The 24829-nt window shown below is 41.9% G+C and overlaps 1 protein-coding gene across 1 annotated transcript in view; it reads left to right on the top strand.

The window, feature by feature from the left end:
* The window catches only part of NEURL1B (neuralized E3 ubiquitin protein ligase 1B), a 176120-nt gene that overhangs the window by 12689 nt on the left and 138602 nt on the right, over window positions 1-24829 (top strand). The window lies entirely within an intron of this gene.

Genomic DNA, 24829 nt, shown 5'->3' with positions numbered 1-24829 from the left:
TATACTTCATGCTTTCCTAAGATGTGCGGTTTTCAGGTTTATTACTTGTTCACTGTTTTGAGAAGTAAAGCGCTTTGTATAAGGAATTGCCTTTACACTGAGCACCGTATTTTTCGCTCTATAAGACGCACCTAGTTTTTGGAGGAGGAAAACAAGGAAAAAAATATTCTGAATCCCAGAAGCCAGAACAGCAAGAGGGATCGCTGTGCAGTGAAAGCAGCAATTCCTCTTGCTGTTCTGGCTTCTGGGATAGCTGCGCAGCCTGCATTCGCCCCATAAGATGCACACACATTTCCCCTTCCTTTTTAGGAGGGAAAAAGTGTGTCTTATAGAGCAAAAAATACGGTAAATCCTGTGATCATTTTGCCCCATGCTGGTCTATTTTGATCAGCAGAAACTATTCTGGTCCTCACTAAGAACTGCTTGCAACAAAAGCAAGACAACAGTACAGCTACCTTTCTGGAAATGGTTTTCAAAACTCGTCTCTTTCCCCTTCCACTTATTTCAATAAATGTCCTCTTGCAAATAGGATCTGGAAGCCTTGGCAGGAGGGGCATGTCTCTCTCTTATCCTAGTTTCCGTTAAATGTCTAGATCTTCAATGACCCACATATTTAAGCCATGGGAACAGAACATTGAGCCAAGGAGCATGGGGTGGGGGTGGAATCCGTTGGGTTATGTCTTTGGGGAAAGATGTTCTCAGGCCTGAAAGTATGTAGCTTCAGAGAGTGCCATTGGCTTTTATGTGAAAATTTCCTTGCTAGCCAGAATTTTGGTCCCATGGGCATGAGAGGGGGTGGATGGAGGAAGGACTTGAAGCAACAGAAACACTGAAACTGCCAATTTCCATGTTTTTTGCTTCCCTATTCCATATTCAGAATAATTGCTTTGTTTGCTTGTGATAAGGAAGACCTTCTTGTTATACCCTACAGACTAGTTCTGTGAATTTGGTTGACATTTTTCAGATAAAACGTGCAAACATTTTCTGTGTCCCATGACAGCTTTGATAAGGCTAAGGATCCAGATGCAGCACAGTAATCACATTTTTTCTTTCTTTCTTAACCCTTTGGAACTTTATGAATAAAGCAACTCACAGTTTTTATTGTGGGGAAAGAAAATCAAAGTGTCAGAGCTGTAATCCGGGTGAGTGGAAACCCAGGGTGCCCTTTTCCTTCCTCCATTCACAAATCCCCTAGAGCACTTGTTAATTTGACTTTACCCATCAAAGGGAGTTAGAATGACATGGCTGGCTAGCTTTTTGGCCAAAACATGTGTTTAAAAATAAATACATCAATAATGAAGCTTTTGCCTAAATCATGTGCATTGGAATATTTAACATGACTTTCTTCCATCCCCACTGGATTTTAAACACGTAAGAAATTGCAGTTCATACCAGATGTATTTGCTGAGTTATGCTAGATAATTTAAGAATTATGATTTGAAACAGACAAAGCTAAATGGACTCTTCAGCTGTTCAGATGCAATGAAATGCAAGCTATAAATGAAAGCCACTTTGGGTAGTCAGTGCATTGGATTTTTCGAGCATCCTTGGTATGTTATTAATACCACTGGTATGTTAACAATACGATAAATAACATCATAGGAGAAGAACAATTTCCTTTTCCTTTTCTTAGCAATATAGGCTTTAGGTTAAATACAGTGGTATCTCAGGTTAAGAACTTAATTCGTTCTGGAGCTCCGTTCTTAACTTGAAACTGTTCTTAACCTGAGGTGCCACTTTAGCTAATGGGGCCTCCCACCGCCGCCGTGCGATTCCTGTTCTCATCCTGAAGCAAAGTTCTTAATCCGAGATACTATTTCTGGGTTAGTGGAGTCTGTAACCTGAAGCGTCTGTAAACCGAGGTACTACTGTATTTCAATGCAAATTTTCTTTTCTTTATATTCAGTGGCGTAGCATGGGTTGTCAGCACCCATGGCAAGGCAAGTAATTTGTGCCCCCTAATCCGTGGATTTGCGCCCCCTAACCCCCAGATGTTGCGCCCGGTGCGGCCGCCCCCCCCTGCACCCCCACGCTACGCCACTGTTTATATTGGAGAAATACAGTGTAATCTAAAGGCCAGTTGACTTTAATGGAGCAAGCAAGTTTATCTCTGTGTTCTGAATAAGATTACTCACAGTGCTATGCTGCACAATTTAACAGTTTAGTGACCCCAGCTGCCTTGTATTTACATATTTAAGTGCACAGAAAGAATGCTCCGATTGTGCTGTTTCTGATAAATACCACTAGTAGTACATATTTATATATAAAACCGACATCTGCAAGCAGACTTAGACTGCCTGAGACTGATATCAAAATTATTGAAATCATCAAATCACAGACAGAATCACAGACTCAGAGTTGGAAGGGACCAAGGCGTTCATCTTGTTCAACCCCCTGCAATGCAGGTGTTTTATTTTGTTTTTTAAAAAGCAGAGCTCTACAACAAAACTAAACTCATGGTTTCTCCTATCACGGCTTCTTTCCTTCTGAAAGTAACATTTTCCCATTCATAAGTCCTTTTTTTGAAAAGAGCACACACACAAACACACAAACAGCAAAAAGAGTTCATTTTGGTTTTGAAAGGGTACATCCCAACATCAATTGATAATGAATGGTTTTCTTTGCTTCACTTGCAGATGTTTGTTACTTTTGTATATGCAGCCATGTTCTATGTGAGTGATTTCTAATTATAAGTTTATCATTTGTGCATTGAACTGTTGAAATGCTGGGCTGAATATCATTTTCTGATTAACTAGGGAGCTATTTTTGAAACCACGAGCCTTGTTTCCCCAGATTGTTAAGTGAAATCATACCCTTGCATCCAATCAGATGTGGTATCCCAAGACCTTCAGATATTTTTCCCTTTTAGTGTACCTTTAGTTGGCTCTGAAATGTCAAGGACCCACAAAAAATCAGGGCTTCATTCAGAACTAACATTGTTGCCCCTGGGCAGATCACCCTCTCCCCTCTCAGCCTAACTTCACTCACAGAGTTGTGATGATAAAATGAGATCCTCATTCCTTCAGAATTCTTTATTATGGAATAATTTGCAGTGTTGAACGTAAGAGTGGAGGATTTGACAGTAAAGTTAAAACGGGGTCAGGGTATCAGCATCTGCACAGCTAGCTCAGTACAGATCCTGCAGAGAAGATTAATTCATCTTAATCTCCATCCTTTACAATTATAGCACTGAGTTGGTTTATGAAATACAGCACAAACCATGCCCATTGTAACCATAGCATAAGCTTGGAGACATAATTCATGGCTAGTGTAGGAAACTCAGATTCCAAAACTATGCACCCATAGGGCAGATCCACACCATACATTTAAATAACACGCATTTTTAAAGGACACGACCTTCCCTAAAGAATTATGGGAACTGTAGTTTCTGCCTCACAGACCTACAGTTTCCAGCACCCTTAACAAGTTACAGTTTCTAGGATACTTAGAGAGAAGTCATGTGGTTCAAACGTGCATTGTTGTTGTTTAGTTGTGTCCGACTCTTCGTTACCACATGGACCAGAGCATGCCAGGCACTCCGGTCTTCCACTGCCTCCTGCAGTTTGGTCAGACCCATGTTTGTAGCTTCGAGAACACTGTCCAACCATCTCGTCCTCTGTCGTCCCCTTCTTCTTGTGCCCTCAATCTTTCCCAACATCAGGGTCTTTTCCAGGGAGTCTTCTCTTCTCATGAGGTGGCCAAAGTATTGAAGCCTCAGCTTCACGATCTGTCCTTCCAGTGAACACTCAGGGCTGATTTCCTTAAGAATGGATACGTTTGATATCCTTCAGTCCATGGGACTCTCAAGAGTCTCCTCCAGCACCACAATTCAAAAGCATCAATTCTTCGGCGATCAGCCTTCTTTATGGTCCAAAACGTGCATTAGATGTGCTTTAAATGTATGGTTTGGGCCAGCCTTTACTTTGCAGTACCATTGCTTGGAAATAACTGTTTAGAACCGTATTCCTAATGTTCTCATTGTTCTGTTTTATTGAGTTACACTGTAGTTGTCCTGCATGCTACATAATGTTCTTGATCATGAGCGCGAATTTGCTTGAATGCTTCAAGTCATAATACTTTTTGCAAAAATATTTTTTAAAATTGTATTTTTAAAAAACCTTTAGAGAAGTAAATTAAATTCTAGTCGTAACAAAATGCTTCTTTTGGCAGAAACATCCCTTTTCGTTTTCCTTTGCTTCCTCAAACCTCTTATTTGGGGGCCCTTTCCAAATAGTGCCACTTAATTTCAGATCCAAAGAAAACAGGAGTTTGGAAAGGATGACATTGTGTTGAAGGAAGGGTGCTCTTTTCCAGCTGTCTCGGAAGGAATCTTAAACAATAGAGAGAGGTTTGTAGTCCAAGCTGGAACATTGTCTTCAGTAATCAACTTTTTCACTGAGCCTGTCTAATCTCTCACAGCCATCCGGCCTCATGATCTTCCTCTTCTCCCAACCAGACTCATCATTTCCTATTTGTGTAGTGGGTTCATGTGTTTAGTTGTGTCCTCCCCAGCATCTTTCATTGACATGAAATGCCACCAGTAAGCAAATGTTAATTTGTTCCTTCAGCTTTATTTCTTACTCCAGCTTTATACTGGCATCCATTGAATGGCTTGAATAAGACCCCTTGACTTTTGTTAGTTCAGCTCATTTATCTTTAAGTTAATCAATTGGGTTAAATTATGATAACTCCTAGACTGGCAGGACCAAAAGTCAGCCGTGTACCTGATTTGCCACACTGTGGGAGAAAACAAACCAGAAGCTGGTTGCATGTTAATCAGTGATCATGGTTTATTTCCTCCAAACCATCAATGATTGAGTAAGCCAAGAATGAACTTTGGTTTCCACTCGTAGTTTGTTTGGAGATAAACAAACCATGAGTTGTGGTTTGTCTTCTTTGGCGATCACTTGTAGCCAAGTAAGATTGTCTTCCATAAACACGGTTTCAACAGTGAGTCTGTAAGTGACTGTGGAGGCCAATTCTGGATCCATGTGTCCTTCTACAGTGGGGACATAGGTTTCCAGGCAGGAGTTGATCAAGTTTGTATACATGTGTAAGCCAGCCTTTGGTTTGTTTCCTTCCAATGTGGCAGATACTGTAGAGGAGGGAGGGAGGAGTAAAGTGGGCACTAATGACCAGCACACACTATTACAGTACAGTGGTACCTCTGGTTGCGGACTTAATTCATTCTGGAGGTCCGTTCTTAAGCTGAAACCATTCTTATCCTTTCGCTTCCTGGGGCAATGTTTGCAACCAGGAGCAGCTACTTCCAGGTTAGCGGAGCTCATAACTTGAAGCATTCGTAACCTGAAGCTTTCGTAACCAGAGGTACCACTGTATGCTGATCATTCACATGAATTCGTGGTTTATTTTAAACATTGCTTTAACGTTATGTGCAAACACTGTGGTGTTCACATATGTTCCAGAGAAGATGAACTGTGCCTTTTCACTCTTTTTATTTTATTCTGGAGATTAGCAATACTAGACAGGGTGCTGTAGTCGCAGAGCCTTTCTCTGCAGCAGCTCTGCGCATTTTAGATATTTACATGGGCCAATTTAAACAAATTTTTTAACCCCTCTGTTTTGTCAGAGGGTTTCAAAGTGTGCTTCACAAGTAATTCCTTTCAGTGCAGTTCTCAGCTCCATAAGATCTCATATAGCTATATTCTTGCCTTTGTCTTTACTAGCTGCCGATGGAGAGAGAAAATGTTATAAAAGCCCAGGGCTCTCCTTCCCCAATCCCATCCCCACTGGTGGTACACTGAATGATGGTGAGATCAGTCATATTCCTAACCTGTCACGGTATAGTCACCTCTTCTTAGATCACAGGAAACAAAATGACAGCACCCCCATGGCAATGGCTTCTGCAGCATTAGTTATACTCATCGAATATGTGCTGATGATGCTTTTAACGGTGTGTTATTTTGGATATACTGTGTATTCCTGGTGTGACATTGCCTCTCTCTTTCTTTAGTGACTAGACAGTGGTGTGCAACACACACCTTTTTTAAAATGTGAGTGCATTTGTATGGGATGTGTCCATGCTCTAATTTTGAGGCTTGGTAGGTACTAATCCAGAAGTACAGAAAACATCCAGAAAAACTATTGGATAATGAGGCATAGGAGGAATTGTGCACTTGCAATACCCTGGATGGAGCAAACAATACTGGCCTCACCAGTGTGCCTGTCTGCAGTGCACTTGTCTATGTGGCTGGGGGAAATCAATGGAGGCTAAGCATGTGGGGGTGCGGGGAGGTCAGGGTTCCAGAAAGAGCTTGTCAGGCCCCCTGAGAAGTCGTGAATGAACTTGTCAGGTTCTTGCAGACACATCTGCCAAGCAGAAATAAAAATAGCATCCTTTGGCAATTATAAAATGTGCCAAATGATTATTATTTTTTTGTCTAGTGAATGCAATTCCCTGCCACTAACTCTAGCAATATAACTGGATCACACTGTCCTTGTTTGGCAGAGCTAGATGTCTGCAAGCGTCCCACTTTCCTCTTTCAGAGAAAGAGATCAGTTTTGCTTATTTGAATTTTGATGTATTTAAATGCATGCAAAATATTTAAGACCATATTTGAGGTTATTTGGCCTGGTTCAGACACAATGAACTCAAGCCAGTTAAGCCAAAGCTTATTGGCTGGAGAGTAAGCATGTGTCCTCTCCTAACCCCACTTGTGCTCCCAGCTTTGGCTATCATAATCCTGCCTTGTCAAAACACTGTTTCCTAATTCTGACATCACAGGACACTTTTTAAAAGCCAGGATATAAGCACCAAAAGCTGGGCACATGAGGGGAGGTGGGAGGATGTGGGCACATAGTTTGTTCTCAGGACAACAAACCATGGTTTATTTGGCCTGAGATCATCACATCTGAACTGGACATATGCTAAGGATGCTCAAGGATTATGTTCAGCCTGCATTTTTAAGCAATCCAACCTGCTTTGCAATTCCTGGACTAATATACATACCAGAATGCAATTACTCCACAGTTTTTGTACTTTTCTGAATCTTGAACTATAGTGATCACCTTTTTCAAAAAAGCCAAAATGTTTCTTTTTGGGTTAAATGTATACAAAATGTGTACTTTAGGATAAGAAGTGTGTAAAATGCATATTTTGCTGATTTCATCTGCTCTGTAGCAGCATGCTTAAGTTTCTTTCAGAAGTTTTGATACCAGAATGCACTGGATGCGGCAGTTTCAGAAAGATTATCTTTAATATTTTGATGAGGTCAACACAATATGAGATTTTCTTATTAGTCCACAATCCAAACTGCAGAGTAACATAAGGGATATAGACACAGCAAAACCGCTTCACTTTTGTATGAAAAATGCAAGGAATATCTGACCTTGCTGAAAACAACTTTTTATTTCCCTATTAAAAAAACACACATTTATTTTAAACGCCTTTCCTTAGTGTGTTTTTAGATTTTAAATGCTGCTGTCTGAAATCTCTCCCTCTCTTAGGGAAATTGGTGGAGTAGTAAACATGTTTCAGAGCAAGTTTGTTTCGTGCTGTAATATTGAATGAAACAAAAGTGACTGCCATTTTATAGGGATAAATTATAAGGTTCCACGTGGAGCTTTTGTCTCTGACAAGGCCCAGTTTAGTAGAACATTCCTGTGTTATGTGCAAGCCTTACCTGCTAAAGAATGTAACTATTGTCATTTAATTAGTATTTCCCTCTTCCTTGGCTTCATGTTGGAAGAAATAGCCACATTTAAAAGCTTGTGTAGCTGCCCTCCCTGTTGCTTGCACTGTTACATAGAGGAAATATTTTGCTGAATGTTTATTGCTGAATGCATATCAGAATGAACTTGTGTGAAATTAAGAAACTATTTGAAATAATCTTTTGGCAGTAATAAATATGCACTGTCTTAAGGCTGGCCTGGTGCTAGACAATATAATCCAAGCAAGCTAGGACAGTATTTACAACTTGCAAGCCTTGCATATTCAGCCAAAATTTCTTGAGGAGCTGGAAACTTGCCATGTTGGGACTAAATGGCTGTATATATAATAAATTTCTCTGCATTCCAAGTTGTGTCTTCAGAAGGGGCACATGATAGGCATTGCCTGTGCACTGTACTTTGTCAATCTTATAATATAATGCTAATATTATACTGGTGCTAACTGTTTTCCACACAATGCACTAGGTGCACTGGTAGATCTATAAAATCTCTCCTGCTGCTCATAAGGTTGTATCAGTCTGGTATGGGAGAGCAGTTAGAGTGAAGAAAGGCTACAGTCTATTTAGCTGAAGTGTGGTTTGCTTGAGCTTGTGATTACCAATCATGTTGTGAAACAATGGTTTGTTGTTGGCTTATGAACCATGGCTTCTGTTCTTAACTATTGTTTGGTAATATGTCTGAATCCAGCAGCCTTGCTTGACCATGGCCTGTTTTGCCACTTCATTCCAGATGCTTGCTAAGCTACATAGACACAAGGAGAGAGAAGCTGGAAAACTAACAAAGCTTTGGAGAAACAAGGCATCATTCGTTTGTATGCCTGTAATTCATAGTTTGCTGAACAAAATACTGTATGGTTAAAATGAACCATGACTTAGTGTTGTTTGAGAACTCAGCTTTTGTATGTAGCTAGCACAGTTAGTGTGTAACTTGTTCCTATGCATTTATTTGTTTTGCCAAGCTATTGTAGAAGTTAGGAAGCATGAAACTGCTGCTTTATTACTGCTCCTTCCTCATTAGTGAAGTATAGATGTGTCTCTGCCTCATGGGTACCATAACCAGCATTGGCAACAGGGACATCTGGCTTTCCTGGCCTATAGCTTTGTGTATGGCATATAATCAGGCCTACACTTTCCCTGTGATCACTGTTACCTATTATCTGGCTCAGTAGGCTAGAAGGAACAAAGCACATTATTTAATACTTGGCACTTTGCGTGTGACAAATCTAAAAATGTTGGTTGCAATTATTTGCCGTCATTCTGTTTAGTGCTTCGTTAATTAATTGCACCCTAGGATGTTGGTGGTTGACCCCATTAGTTTTCATGTAGACTAAAGAGTCTGTTTCCATCATACTTCAAATCACAGAAGGCAGAATAAGCAGAGTTGAAAAAATTTCTCAGCACTTTGGAAAAGCATGTGTCAAACAGCAACAGGGCAATAGTTCAGAGTCCTAGATCCAGTCTTGCATCTTGAACTACAAACCACTGTGGGAAACTCTGCCCTCCCTTGCATGTGGCAGTCTAGAGTTCTGACTAAGTAGGTCACCAGTGAAAACCGCTAGGAACTGTTTAAACACTTCCAAACCAGGAACAACTTTGGCCGGGATATGAGGATCTGCTGTTTCACAAACATTTACTGCAAGTGACCAGATACATTTTTGCAGGCTTAGATCATCTGTCTTACATTCACTATGATTTAAGCAAACCTACAAGGGGTGGATGGAGGTGCTTAATCATCGCTTGTTCTTCAGCCATTTCAGTAGCCCTTGGTTTGCTCTCCACCTTGCTTCCAAATGCATACAGAAACTATCCATTGGATAAACTGGGTTGGATATTACTGCATCTGCCATTGTCCATTGTAGGATGTGGAAAGGTGGTTTGTTTTGCAGAAGGGAAAAAGAATATAGTTGAATAAAAAAATGGGTAGAGCAGACCTTCTTACTCTTTTTTTAAAAAAAGGTTTTTCTTTCTTTCTAAGCTGCCTTTTCAAATTACATATCTTCAGTGTTATTCTTTGAAGGTTGCTGTCCTAAGCACGCTTTCTGGTAAGCAGGTTTCACAGAACTCTGTGGGAAGTGCTTCCAAGTGAGGCTGCCTAAGGCGGCTGAAAATTTTGAGGCTGCTATTCCATGCTCAGCTATGTGTGCTTATGGGCAACCCATGTAATTACAGGATTGTTGCTTGTACTGCTGCCAGAACAGTTTGGCTTGAACACATAATTTCTTTTGCTGGTGAAACTCTAGCCACAAGGGCAATGTTTATTTGTATATTTTTGACATTCATGCCCCTCATTCTTGGGAGAAAATCTAAGTCAAGATAGCTTACAAATTAAAATACACATCACAATAGTAATGCACATGGGCGTTCATATGTCACTGCTGAGAATGGAGAGGTAGGAGAGCCACTTAATCTGCTTGGAGTAATATGGCCATCTAATAACCTTTCTGTCTCATTGTCTGTGGCCACTGGCATATCCCACTCATCCCTGGCCTTTATAAAATTATGCCTGGGGTGAAGGACCTTGGAGAGCAGCCTAGGAGAGGTCAGTCTGTATCACTTGCCAAACATATGTGTGTGCTTTTAGGGTAGCTTGTTCCAATTGAACTAAACAGTGTCTCAAGATGGCATTCTCCAATTATGATTTGTTTAACACACACACACACACACACGCCTTCTTGAATTGAATATATTTAACTTATAAAATACTTGGGAAGTTGTTGTGCTTTTTTTAAGTTCCAGGGACCTTTGCATTTGAACTAGAATCCATGTGGTTCAAGGCTGGAACTTAGCAGGCACTGTATCCCATTAGACTATCAGTTCTGCTTAGAACCTTCTTCATGTCTAGAATGGAAGAGAGGTGTGCAACATTCAGCTTCTGGAAAGCAATATGAATTATCTGCATTGGTTTGACCAGGTTTAAAAACTATGAGTTAGGTCCTCGCTTGGTCAACAGAACCTCCTGCTTGCAGCACCCAGCCTTTCCAGGCCCCAGCTCAAGCCTCCAGCTCTAATCATTGGCCTGAAAGACCTTGAATTGAAAATCTTGTCTTTCAAGTCTAGATTCAGGTATAGCCTGGCTCTGACATGAATAAACTTTTTGAAATGCCTTTCTGTGTGACTCTTTGGGGAATAGTCCAAATAGTGCACAAACCTTTGACCTTGGATACACTCATTGCATGTGTACTCTGGAACAAATGGTTTGTTGTTAGTAGCCTACAGGCCAATTCCTTTAAATGATTTTATGTACCATTTCTTTTGGGGGCTTATGGCTCTATGTCCTCTTGGATGAGAGAAATAGTAGCAGTCCCATGATATGGCAGTGGAGGGGAACAGGGTGGAATATTCATTATTTTATTTGATAATGAATGCTGGAAGTAGTGAGTTGAGTTTATATTTCACTTCACCCTGCTCGGCCAAAGCAGACTCCACTAAGCTAGACTCCAAGAGACAATATTTCCAAATATGCTCTGTTGGTAGGCCACATAGCTTAAACCTAGGAGGGATGTTCTAGCTAATATGAACTACTATCATTTACTTTCACTGGCGGATTTCTTCATCAAGTATATGATGTTTCATTTGCTTGCACCAAACATACTGGAAAATCAATCTCCCCAGATCTCAAGCTCCACGCCAGGCTTCCTCAACCTCGGCCCCCCAGATGTTTTTGGCCTACAACTCCCATGATCCCCAGCTAGCAGGTCCAGTGGTCAGGGATGATGAGAATTGTAGTCTCAAAACATCTGGAGGGCCGAGGTTGAGGAAGCCTCTCCACGCTGTCTTCCAGCACCACCTTCTTTTTAAAAAAATATTTTTTTATTAATTTCCCCAAATTTACTCAATATTACCACAGTTTTGCCAATTATACAGATTCCAATTAATCTCAGTTGCTCATCTGGGAAAAGGGGATCTAAAACATCAATCCCAGGAGCCGTATGCTGATAGAATCAGAATTAGTGCTACAGGAGGTTTCTTTCCATTCAGGGTATGGTTAGATGGTTGTGCATCAGACAGAAAGGCTTTTGATCTGAGTTGGAAGAAGGCTCAAATTAACAGCTGGAAGTAGAGACCTTTAGTAACACTACACAGCTTGCGAACCTTTCTCCCAGGCTGCTGGTATCCTTTTAAGCTGGAAGGCTGCTTGTTGCATAGCTTCATGACATTTGCAGCTATTCAAGCTCTGCTAGGTTTTCATCTGATGAATGTCACATTTAGCAGTGGCTCTTCATGATTCAGGAAGCTCAAGAATTAAAGAGGCAGCTTCTCAGTGCTTTATGCTAAAATGTAATGCTCCCTACCTATTCCAAACATTATTAATTGCATATTGAACATTTTGTTAAAATGTGTTGAACTTTCATTTAAAATGATTAAATGTTTTGTGGTCCTTTATATTAGTCATCTTCCTGGGAACATTTCCCCAGTTATTGTAACCGGTAAAGAATTGATGTTGAGACAATGACTTGCGCATGGTGCTTCCAAATACTTAATAATGAATAAAGGAGGCATGACAAATGGCCTGAACGAACAGCCTCTTTGCATGAGTCTATCCTTTTTGATTTATAGATCCTCCCCTTTTCAGGCTGCTAACTGCATTCCAGTCTCAGACCTGTGTGCATTCTTTTAACACCCTACTTGTAGCTAAATGAGGGGAATGCAAACAGCAATCCAAAGCCTCACTGAAAAGAGAGTTGGTGGAATGCGCATACTACTACTGCTTATCATTTAACAAAGTTATCTTGATTTACAGCCCAATCTGCAATGCAGTCAACTACATTAGGGTGCTTTTATTATAGCATTTCTAGATGAGGACTTGCACATTAAACCAGGAACATGGGACTTCCTGGATTTCATTACTGGTTCCCTAGAACCAAAGCAAAGGATCCCTCATTGTAAAAATGGAACTGTTCATAATGATTGCGCCTGCCTGCCTACATAGAACCTAAATGACCTTCAGCCCTATTTTCTGCATTTAGATCGGAAGCCTAAAAATGGCCTAAGAAGAAATTGCATCATTTCCTTTGTGATCTTAACTGTTGCATTTGGGGAATATATGACCTGCCTTGTAATTTAAAATTCTGAAGCAAAACAGTTAACAAATAGTTAACAAATAGAAATTGCATCATTTCCTTTGTAATCTTAACAAAGCAAAACAGTTAACAAATAGTTTGGAATGCTATGTTCTTTTTCTTTCTTTCATTTTTTTTATTGATTTTCCAAATTTATAACAAACATAAACAAACAAACAAACATAAATCCTAACTGTACTAATTCTACTTTTGTTAACATTATTAAGTGACTTCCTCGAATCCTCCTGGCTGAATTTCAATGTATATCATTGTAACAGTTTTCCAAAACTAATTTCTCATGAAATTTACTTAGTCAAGTAACATCTTTCTTTCTTTTCATATTAACTTTAAACATATTATTCTATAACATCACATATTTAAATCCTAAGCCAATCTGGTACTTAAATAGAAATACTTGCATTTAAGTTATCTTAGCATACTTAGCTAAATAGCCTTTGAATTTCATCCATTCCTCCTGGTACTCCTCCTCCTTCTGGTCGCGGACTCTTCCGGTCAGGTTGGCTAGCTCCCAAAAGTCCATCATCTTCACCTGCCATGGAAAGCTATGTACAGTTCTGGTTGCCTCACCTCAAAAAGGGTTTTGTTGAGCTAGAAAATATTTAGAAAATGGCAGCCAAAATTATCAAGTGGATGGAGAAACTGCCTTGTGAGTAAAGTTTGTAGCATTTGGGGCTTTAGAGGAGAGGCAAGTAAGAATTATATTTATACATGGCATGAAGAAAGCAGATAGTGAGGAAAAATATATTCTGCTCTCATAACACTAGAAGACTTAGACATTGAATGAAGATGAAGTTGGAAGATTTAGGGTAGACAAAATAAAGTGTTACTTCGCACAATGCTTAGTCAAACTATGGCATTTGCTCCCACAAGAAACAGTGGTAGCCACCAACTTGGATGGCTTTAAAAAAAGGATGAGATAAATTCATAGAACATAACACTATCAATGGCTGTAGACATGGCTTGGCTATAAGTCCACAGTTGGATGCAGAAATGGTTCTGAATATCAGTTGCTGAAAACCACTGGAGGGCAGGGGAGTGCTGTTGCACTCAGGCCCTGATTGCAGATTCCCTACAGGTATCTGGTTGGCCAATGTAGGGAACAGGATGCTGGACTAGATAGGCCTGTGGTCAGATCCAGCTGGGCTGTTGCATTCTTATGAAACTGACAGGCTCTGAAGTTGCTTCACATGGCAGAACGAAAGAGAGAATGGCTTTAAATCTTAGGCTGGTAGGATCTTTCTAAAAGGGAGCCTATTTCCTCTCATCCTCCCCTTGTTTGCCAGCCAATATACTAGACTAGGAAGCCCTGAAAAATGAGGAACTCAGTCTGATTTGCCTAAGGTCATGCAGTGAAGATCACTGTCATAAGTCAGCAAGGCTGCCCTTGTCTGTTTTCTGGCAGCGTCTGGCCTACAGCCTATGTTGATGCTACAACAAATCTGTGTTTGTATTTAATGGAAATTTACTGGGTTCATGGCTGGGTGACCTCTTGCTTAAGATGAAAGTCTTTCATGGGATGCTGCCTGGAAGTGTTTGAAGTTTGGGGTAGGATGTGATCTTCAAAATTTGCTAGCCAAATATGCCTTTTAAAAAAACCTTCTACCCTTTGGAATCCTATTCGTTGCTCCTTTGTTTTCTGAGTCCTTTTGTACAGCCATTCCTGTAAGCCTGGTTCTGTAATCATGAGGAAGTTATTTTATTCTATTTATTCTATTTTTTAATGCTGAAACCCAGAGAGGTTGAGGAGAACCAGTAGAAATGTCAAGGAGATCCCTCTTCCTGCAGAAAGGCACCCCTAGCTTTCCCTTCACGAATCTGCCATTTGGTTCCACTTCTCATTCTGCAGTGCAGGCTTCTTTGACTTGGTTGTGTTGCCAGGTTTCTCTACCCTCATTATACCTTAAAGCTTATATGGTGTGATTTTCCTTATGCAATCACCCCACATGCTGAATTTGGAAGGGAAGGAATACACTTCTTAAGAAAGAGGTACATGGCTTGCACCTTTCACTGCTTGGGGTTGGTGCTGACATATTGTTTGTGCAGCTTTTGTCAGCCCCTGCATTTTCTGCCTCCTTAAAATGCCCCCCTTCAAGACAGTGTTGAATAAACTAGAGCGCATTTGGACCTGAGCTTTGAAAAGCTCCCACACCGTAGTTAATGGCTCTTGATTGTAGAGAGAGCATGTGGGTGAGAGTAAGGAAAATTAAAACCTTTCCACAATGCCTTTTTGCTTTTGCAGCCACCTACGTTCTAATCCAAAAAGAAACAGCTTTGGACAGAAATCATAATGCTAATGGGTTGCCCTAGGTTGGATGGGACATAGAACAAGTTCTATAATTAGCCAAATGACAAATGAATAATTATGGGAGGTGGAACGAAGGGGAAACATTGCAATACGGTTACAAAGAGATGCTATCCTAATTTAAATTAAGGTATGAACCAGAGGCACTTCTGCATTTCTGAAAGGAGACGTATGCTGCCTTGTAGGCTGACCAGGTCCCAGTGCTGTTGTAGGAATTGTTTTTCCTTGCAAGAGCCTTCTCAGGGTCTAGTTCCTTTCACTCCTTAATGCTTCAAGGTTCCTTTGCCTGTCTACTACCTTCCACCTAAGAAGTTACAGTTCTTCTTGTCTCTAGATCAGTGTTTCCCAAACTTGAGTCTCTACCTGGGCTTATCAACTAGACCTGGCCCCCTCTACATGTCTGCACTGCAAATGGATATGAGTGCAGAAGAGTGAAATCTTCTAAGAGTCAATGTACAATGCTGGCTGTCAGATGACAATGGTGGTTGCTCGTGAGTAACCAGTCAGGACTCCGACCTGTCTTTTACAGGTTTTATTTTGGTGCAAAACTATTTACAGTGCAGTACCACAAGTTCATGTCTGCCTCAATCGCTAGCAGAATCTGGGAGTGGTCGTTTTCGGGTCCTCCCCCAACATAATAGCTTAGTCACCCACAGCCTTTTCCTTATTTGCATTTTACACCTCTGCGCAGGATGGGCGACGGAAGAGGCGTGCTTCCCTCCTGGCCGGCTTGACCAGGAGCGGTGCTGAGGCTCCCAGCAGCATCCTCTGGTCCTTTCCCCTCTTCCCCACTGGAGGTGTGGCTTTCCTCACCACAGGAAAAGGAACTGCTTCGCAAGATTTTTGGAGGTTCCCTGTAACCCAGCTGCCCCTCAGCTTCCCTTCCCTGTTCCTATGGCAGTCCCCTGACACTGGCAGAGGATTCTTCTGCCTTGGAATGTACCTAAGGACACTTCCAATTTAGCATCACAGTGCTTGCTGGCAGTGTGGGAAATGAGCAGTGTCAAAGCACTCTTTTTCTCTTGTAATAGAGAAATAAAAATGCATAGATGGTGTTGTGTTTGAGATAGAGCTGTGACATTTTTAACCTTAAGTCAGCCGTTAGCTCTTACATCGTAGGGCACTGGGAAGTTTAGGCATCTATGAAAAAGACTCAGTCCATAAAGGGATGGGAAATGTTGCTGTTTTGTTTTAGAAAAAGTCCTGGGTGACCTATTCTGACCCTAGACGAATGTAGAGTGGATTTCCTATGGGAAAGTAAAAGACTTTTTCCATTTTTAACCCTTGCTAATTGAAGCCAGGGTGAAATTTGACCCAGGGTTACATAGTTCTAATACTTTTGCTCTGTGTTGGTTTGGGGATGGAGAGATTTCAGGGAAGGCGAGGAGGAGAGAGAAATATGAAATGGCGAGCAACAATAGTTTGATGTTTTTGGCTTTGCTTAGGGGAAATTAGTTGGGGTTTTTTGTTTTGTTTTAATAGCATCTGTAAGTTAGGAGGCTGGAAATGAAGATCCCCAGTGCTGAAGTTGCAGTCTTTGGATAGGCAGACAGATCTTGGAAACTGCATGGTCCATGCATGGCTTGGGTGATACCTTTTAAGACAACACTTTTGAAAAGAAAATGACACTTATGCATGAATGGAAATATATCTACATACCACTCAAGGAATATTTAGCACACTAACTAGAAAGGACACATGCCAAACCTCCTAAGCTGGTATTCATGCACACTCCTTGCCCCCCCCCATCTTGGGGGCAACCTGATTCTTTAAACTGTCATTTCAATATCTTCCTCAGATATGATATTATTGAAAAATCCAGGCAGTGCTACAATGGAATCCTTTGAAAGCTCATGATCCAAAATGTTTCTTATTTACACTGGAACAGGTTCCCTAGAAATCTTAATTGTTGGACAGTACAGGTCTAAAACAGTTTGGGTTGAGAAAAAGGGATTTGAGCTTTTGATGTGGCTATAACCATTTAGGTTTTTATGTCAGCAGCAACATCCCATCCATAAAGCCCCCCCCCCTGTTTTCTCCCATGGGTGGGAAAGCAATAAATCACCCATTCCCCCCCCATTGTCATTCAATTTTAACTCCCCCACCCACTGTATTTTCCTTAAAAGCCCAACATGCCAAGAGCAGTAGCAGCCTCCACATCTGTGGGAAGAATTGCAGGGCTGCTCTCCAGAAGCCAGAATTGCTGTAGCATATCTGGAGAGTTCTGGGGCAGGACAGTGGTAAAGTTGGGGTTGCCAAGCCTGTGCACCCATGAGTATTGTGTTCTGGTCTGATGCTGGATCCCATGGAGAAGGAGGCAGGACTCAAGGCAAGACAGATGTTGCAGGACCACGGATAGCTCCAACTGAGCACCTTGCTCCAACAGAGGTTGGGAGGAGACTGAGGCTGTTGAAACCTCTGTCTCCAGACAGCCTCCTCTAGTCTCCTTTTCTAGTCTTTCTCCTTTTCTCCCTTTCTTCGTGTGCTCCTTGTGCTTCTGGACTGGTGAAGTGTAGTGGAGGCATCTGGTTCATTAGGCTCAAGAGAAATAATAATAATAATAATAATTTATTATTTATACCCCGCCCATCTGGCTGGGCCCCCCCAGCCACTCTGGGCGGCTTCCATAGAAACCAGGAAACACTAAAATATCATACATTAAAAACTTCCCTGAACAGGGCTGCCTTAAGATGTTTTCTGAATGTCAAGTAGTTGTTTATCGTTTTGACATCTGCTGGGAGGGCGTTCCACAGGGCGGGCGCCACTACCGAAAAGGCCCTCTGCCTGGTTCCCTGTAGCTTTGCTTCTCGCAATGAGGGAACCGCCAGAAGGCCCTCGGCACTGGACCTCAGCGTCCGGGCAGAACGATGGGGGTGGAGACGCTCCTTCAGGTATACTGGGCCGAGGCCGTTTAGGGCTTTAAAGGTCAACACCAACACTTTGAATTGTGCTCGGAAACGTACTGGGAGCCAATGTAGGTCTTTCAAGACCGGTGTTATGTGGTCTCGGCGGCCGCCCCCAGTCACCAGTCTAGCTGCCGCATTCTGGATTAGCTGTAGTTTCCGAGTCACCTTCAAAGGTAGCCCCACGTAGAGCACATTGCAGTAGTCCAAGCGGGAGATAACTAGAGCCTGCACTACTCTGGCGAGACAGTCTGCGGGCAGGTAGGGTCTCAGCCTGCGTACCAGGTGGAGTTGGTAGACAGCTGCCCTGGATACAGAATTGACCTGTGCCTCCATGGACAGCTGTGAGTCCAAAATGACTCCCAGGCTACGCACCTGGTCCTTCAGGGGCACAGTTAACCTATTCAGGACCAGGGAGAAAGCACCCATGAGGGTATGAGGTCTGCCCCTACAGGCCCTGGACGTATCGGCAGTTCTTCTGACGACACCTGTTCAAACCCTCAGGTACAGAGGTCTCTTGGGGCAGGATGCAACTAGCTTGCTGCAGATGTTGGCTTGCACAGCAGGAGTTTTCCTCATCTCTTCGGTCCCACGTACTCTGCTCCCCACATCTGCTCTGGGGGTTGGGGAAAACCTAGAAAAGGTGTGAGGTTGGGTGCATGAAGTGAGTAGGTGGAAAGTCCCATTGTGTGAGAGGCCTTATTCCACATATGCACACCCCACTTAACACTATGTTGAATTCCAGCACTGGTTGCCAACAGCCAGCTCACAGCCTTGAACTTGATCTGACTCGTTTAACTGGGGCCTCCAAAAATGTGTCTGGATTGCTGCTGGATTGAGGGGTCCTGACAGCGAGCCCTGACTGTGGCACTGTCCCTCTACAGTCCTGTCCTGATAAGCTGCAACAGCCAGTGTCAGGAAGGCAGCTCCATGGTTCCACCCCTGCACACTTGGCAACCAAGAGACTGGACTACACTACTGGGCTATTCATGCTATTGTCTATGAGATTCCTCATCCCTGACAAGCATTATATATTGGGCTATTGTGTAGGCCGGGTTTTAGCCATGTTCTCCCAAACACACAAGTCCCTCTCCAACAACATGGATATACTACTGATGGATTTCATTTGCATTTGCATGGTCAGGGTAGGCATAAAGTTTACAAACCTGGGAGATAATAGATATATGTTGCATAAGATTAAACCCATGCCAGAAGGGCATGAACAGGAGCCACCCATCTTTATTACCCCAAGGAAACAGCGAAACACCACTGTCCACTCAGAAGCAGGAAAGACTAAAACAAACAGGCTAGGAAATCCCTTTCCAGATACTGCGCAGCTTTATTTATTTTTATTTAAAAAGACTTTACTGCCATTAAATGTCAATCAAAGCTGTGACTTCACTTGTTGGCTAGAAATAATGAATAGCAGGAGTGTGTTTGCTTCTCAAAGCAATTGGTTAGAATGATTCGTGCACAGTTTGCTTTGTAGCTCTTGTTTTACAAGGGCTAGAGACTTGTGCCTTTTTGGTTTTAGGTGAAATCTCTGAGCCTGGAGTTGCTGCTGGCTCCAGGTCAAGTACAGAAGGTTCACCTGTACCCCCCTGTTAACAGCAGCCTGTCTATCATCTCCAGGTAGGGCTGGAAGAGCTGCTGCAAATCAATGTAGACAATGCTGAGTAAGTTGAACCATTAATCTGTCTCTGTACTAGGCAGCTCCATATGTACCTGGTGGATCTTGCCCTTGGATGGACTGCGCTTTGTTCAGTCGACTTTAAATAACTAAATGATATTAAACAACACTACCTGCGATGCAGGATTGCATTCTATATTTCAGATGCTTTGCGATCCTCCTGTGTTTTAGCATTGTTGATGTAGAGCAATTATCTACATTCATAACCTTGAGAACACCTGGATTTATGAGAGCGGTTAACTGAAAAATAGGTGCAATTTTGTTTTTTAAAAAACAAGACCAACATATGCAAACTAGTAACAGTCTGTTGGAAAGGGCAAGGAGATATTAATCTAGGTCAGCATCCGTGTGTCAGCAAGCCCTGACAAGTTAACTTTTACCAAAGAGATTATTATAAACAAGCAGAGCAGCACTGCAGGGGAGTCACAGCATAGAGAGATTTCAAAGCATTTCTTCAAGGGTGGGAGACGGGGTTTTTTTGGTTGAGGGCCCCATTCATGAAGTGGTCCATCATTTGTAGGTGGCTGGGAGGTGAATAATGTGTAAAAAGGAGACTGCCATTAACTTTCTTTTATGGTAGATAGAAGCAATAATGTTACTGGCTGAGATTCAGAATGGAACGTCTTTAGACCTTGAACTGAAAAATGTGTGCGTGGTTTTGAATACTTTGTTGCTTACTAGTGAAGTAATAAACAGGAGGCTCTCAATCAGCCATTCTGTCACCTTTTCCGTTTCTTGGAAGCCTGGTAAACAAACACTTACTGCTTAAGCAAAACATTTAGGGGACATTTCTTGCCACGTGTGCTACCCTGCCAGCCCTTTGATTATTAATCTTGGATGCAGGAGCTAGTAATTCGCTTTGGGTTTCAGATTTTTAGCAAGTCACTAGGGACTGAACTTGAACATCTTGTTGCACATAAAACAGCTGGAAAATCTGGGCAGGAAAAAGCCAGCCACACAACTTCCAAAGGTTTTAAGGAAGAGGGAGACATAGTGGGCAATGAGGCAGTGAGGAAATTTGTACACAATTAAAACACAGCCTAGACTTTCCCTGTCTGCGTATGGAATTTCATGCTTGGCACTAAGTGCATTTGTTTGTTCTGCTTGCTTCCTCCCACATGCCCCCTCATCCCCCCATTGGAAATGGCTTTTAAGTATGTGGTAACAAGGCATACTATGGAGTATGGTGATGATCCTATGTTCTTGATTCAATTTGATACACACCCATGAATGTCTATGGCATCCTTCTCCAGCATGGTGCCTTGTAGCTGTTTTGGACTTCAGCTCCCATCATTCCTGCCCATGGGCCATGCTGGCTGGTAGGATTTGTAGTCCAATTTGTATCTGGTGGACACCAAATTGGGAGAAGCCTGGTATGGGATGGATTCAGACTAGGCTTGGGGAAGACTGGTTTATAACTTAATTCAATAATAAGTCTACACATAGTGATTTAGCTTTCTTTTTATAGCTATTTCAAAGGTTCCTGTGCCTCATCCATCATTGTTTCCAAACACCCAGTAATGTATCTCTGTACTTGCCCACTTCCACCCACTGCTGCCTTTCTTGTTGTGTCGTGCTGCTCCAGTATGATCACTACCATAATCTGTCATCCCCACCTCTGGGAAATTGCTCTGCTATCTGTACTCAAATGTCATCCACACTGTAGTAGGCAAATCACTTATCTTTGGGGTACTTTTATACCTGGGCTATGTCTTTATCTGAGTGAGAACTTTTCATATTTGAAAGGTGCTTGGTATGCAACTTGAAGTAATGATGGCATTATCCCTTGCCAAGTCCAGCCATTTTGCGGCATTATTGCTCAGTGTTAAGTTACAAGATTTGAGCCATGCATTTGGCAATTGTGTAAATTACCTGTAAATCTTCAGGGTTGGAGGATGTATCACGCCCATTTTTCAGATTGGGAAACCAAGGTACTGAAGGGACTGGATGTTTTATTGGTGCCCATGTGAAATAAGCTATGTTCTATTCATTGCTCTTTTTTTGCAATCTATTGTTACAGTCACTTTTCTGCTGTGTGATGACTCTTGTTTTTAATAGTCCAAGAGAAACTGGAAAAACACCAAAGGCCAGTGGAACCAGTGGGAGAAATTCTTTCCTCTCCCCAAATGTGGATTCTGATCAAATTGCTGTTTCCTGTATGAGTTAGAATAGCCATGATTAAATGTGATTGATTCCACTGCTTATGGCTTTGACTTGGTAATAAACCAAGTCATTGGGAGGTGCCCAGAAGGTTAATGACAGCCAGTCACAAAAGTATTATCATAATGCTTTTTCTACTAAATACTTCTATTGATGGTTGTGGTTTCATGCCTTTTAAGAGGTACCACATAAACATTTCACTGAAGACTTTCATCTCTATGTCACTGTATTCTCTGATGACCAAAAGCATTCACTGGGTTTGGAAAATAAGAAATGGATGAACATTGAGCAGGAGACAGTTCCACACCAGGGGGGAATTATTGGAAAATAATGCAGACTTCAAATGTTGTTGCTAAGCATCAGACTGCCAAAAACTAGGAATGAATGGCAGAGTATGGACCATTCCTTTGTTTCTCAATGTCTTGAACACATTTTTCCCCTGTGATGCCCCAGCTGGTGTGGTGGTGTATTGGATTTGAACTGAGATGACTGGCGTTTACTCATAAATGAAGTTCTCTGGGAAACCTTGGGTCAGTTTCATTCTTTCAGCCCATTCTATCTTGCAGAACTGTTGTTAGAATAACAACTAACTCCCATGAGATCCTTGGGGAAAGGGTGAAGGATAAATAACTTTATCCTATTACTGTATGGGATGAACATGGCTTCCAGGACTTTGATCAGGACACTACATTAAGCGGCCCAAGAGGAGTGCTCAGCAAGACGATAAAAACAACAACAACCCTAAATGGTACACAACATTTATGAAAGAATCCTAACATATTTTGAGTTTCAGCTCTTCCTCTGGGGATTTGAGGGATACTGAGGGGAAAGGGCCATAGCCCAGCAGGTATGGGTCTGAAAAAGGAGCCATGCATATGGTTGTATTCACCAAAACATAACAAATGCAGAACTGAACAACTTTTGGAAGCAAAGCTCCAAACCAAGGACTATTCTACATGGTTACCTAGACAATGTGTCCCCCCACCCCGTCATTAAAGCATCATAGCAAAATAGTTAAGATGTGTGGTTCTTAGCCCCCAGGGTCACTCACATAAGCAATAATAGATGTTTTGCAGCAGTAAGAGAATGGCCACAAAGGCAAGCAAACAAGCCCCCCAAACGGCTGCTTTTTATTTGTGAAAATTTAAGCAATTGCTTTCTGGAGCTCAAGCTCACTCCAGTTATATTTTTAAGTACAATTGGATTAGATAGGACTTGGTGCCTCCAAAAGATGTTCTGAACGACTGGGTGTCTCCAGGCAGCAGTCTGGTATAAGGAATGATATAATTTCAAAACTAATTTGGGAAGAGTGACAGGGCAGCACTCCAACTGAACAGGAAATCTGCTTCCTTGTATTTTCTTTGTTTCTTTCTAGCGACTTTTGCAAGCTCCTTATTTTAATATGTTTTTAAAGAAAGATGTCTCTTCTAGTTGAGATCAGACATAATGTTTCCTTCATTATAAGTGAGTTATTTTTAAGTGTCTTAAAAATAATCCCAAAGTCCTGATGAAATTGCTTTCAGAGAGATGCAAGTATTCTGCATTCCCTACAGGAAATAATAGAGACTCTTAAAGGGGCAGAAAATGTAAAGGGAGAGGAGAGAATAGGAGAATAGTCCATACCTATGCATGTCTAATTAGAAGAAAGACCTATTAAGATCAGTGGGCATATATAGGATTACTGCCTAAAATGAAAGGTGCTAGAACTCAAGCTTTGGACCATAATTCCCGATTTAAGGTGCTGGAAAGGAGCTTGGGGTGGGGGGTGGGGGTGGAATTCACAATTAAAATGTGCTCTCCTTTCCAGAAAATAGGTGGGAGAAGCAAATTGATTCCAGAGGTAAAGCAATTCTAGATAGCCTGTCACAGCAAGCCTCAACTTTAAAATTAGCCCTCCGACATTATTTCCTCATGAAAGTGGGTTGATCTCATGTAGCTATCATTTTATATGGTGCCCTCCAGATGTTGGACTGAAACTCCCATTATCGCTGACAATTGGCCATGCTGGCTGTGGCTTATGGGAGCTGTAGTCCAACAACAAAGGGCCTCCAGAAGCAGTTTGTGGAAAACATAGCTTCAAAAATTGGGACATTAACATCCTAATTCACATCTTCCTACAATGAAAACAAGACTGTGTGACTCATGCCTGGAGAGAATAGTTGTAATGAAGTACCCTGATCTCTTTGTATCCAGTTCTCAGAGAGGGAGTAGTCTCTGTGTGTGTTCTCTATCTCCTCTCCTTGGATTCCCAGAAATCACTTCCTTCTGAAGGTACTGTAGAGGGTGCTGAGGTGCTGAGGGAGTGTGATGGCAGCCTACTTGGCCTTTGGGCACAACTAGCCTACCTTGAGAGGCAAGCCATTGAACCTCCCCTTCCATTACAATAGCATGCACTGCTAGTGTCACTTTTCCAGGGCCTTAAGCAAGCTGGGGGTGGCGGGGGGGGGGATCTTCCAGTGCTCACCACTACAGGTAAATAACTATGTCAACTACGCTCTCTTTTTCCGGACCTCACTTTCGTAGGAAAAATTATTTGTCTTTCTATCTAGATAAATACATTTGCTTTGAAAAATATGGCACTGTGTAGGAAAAGTGCACTTATTTGAGGTCAGGGAAGCAAAAAGTGGACTGCTTATATTAATCATAGAATTGTAGAGTTGGGACAACAGGTGTGATCTAGTCCAACCCCCTGCAATGCAGGAATCTTTAGTCCAATGTGGGACTCAAACCTACAGCCCTAAGATTAAGAGTCTCATGCTTTACTACTGAGCTTTGACCTCATAATTAGCAACTGAAAGGAGAGGCATTGCTTTACAGGAGACAGTTTTCTCCTTGAAGCACTGTCCAGTGAAAGCATCCTGTATTACAAGGGCTGTCTGGACCAGCTCTAGTTTAAAGATAAGAATCATAATATATATGTTTAAGTTGTTGTTGTTTAGTCATTTAGTCGTGTCTGACTCTTCGTGACTCCATAGACCAGAGCACGCCAGGCACTCCTGTCTTCC

The sequence above is a fragment of the Podarcis melisellensis genome (assembly GCF_964234715.1).
Source record: "Podarcis melisellensis genome assembly, chromosome: 2".
NCBI lineage: Eukaryota > Metazoa > Chordata > Lepidosauria > Squamata > Lacertidae > Podarcis > Podarcis melisellensis.
Note: the sequence above shows the minus strand (reverse complement) of the source record. Positions and strands in the feature narration are given on the sequence as shown.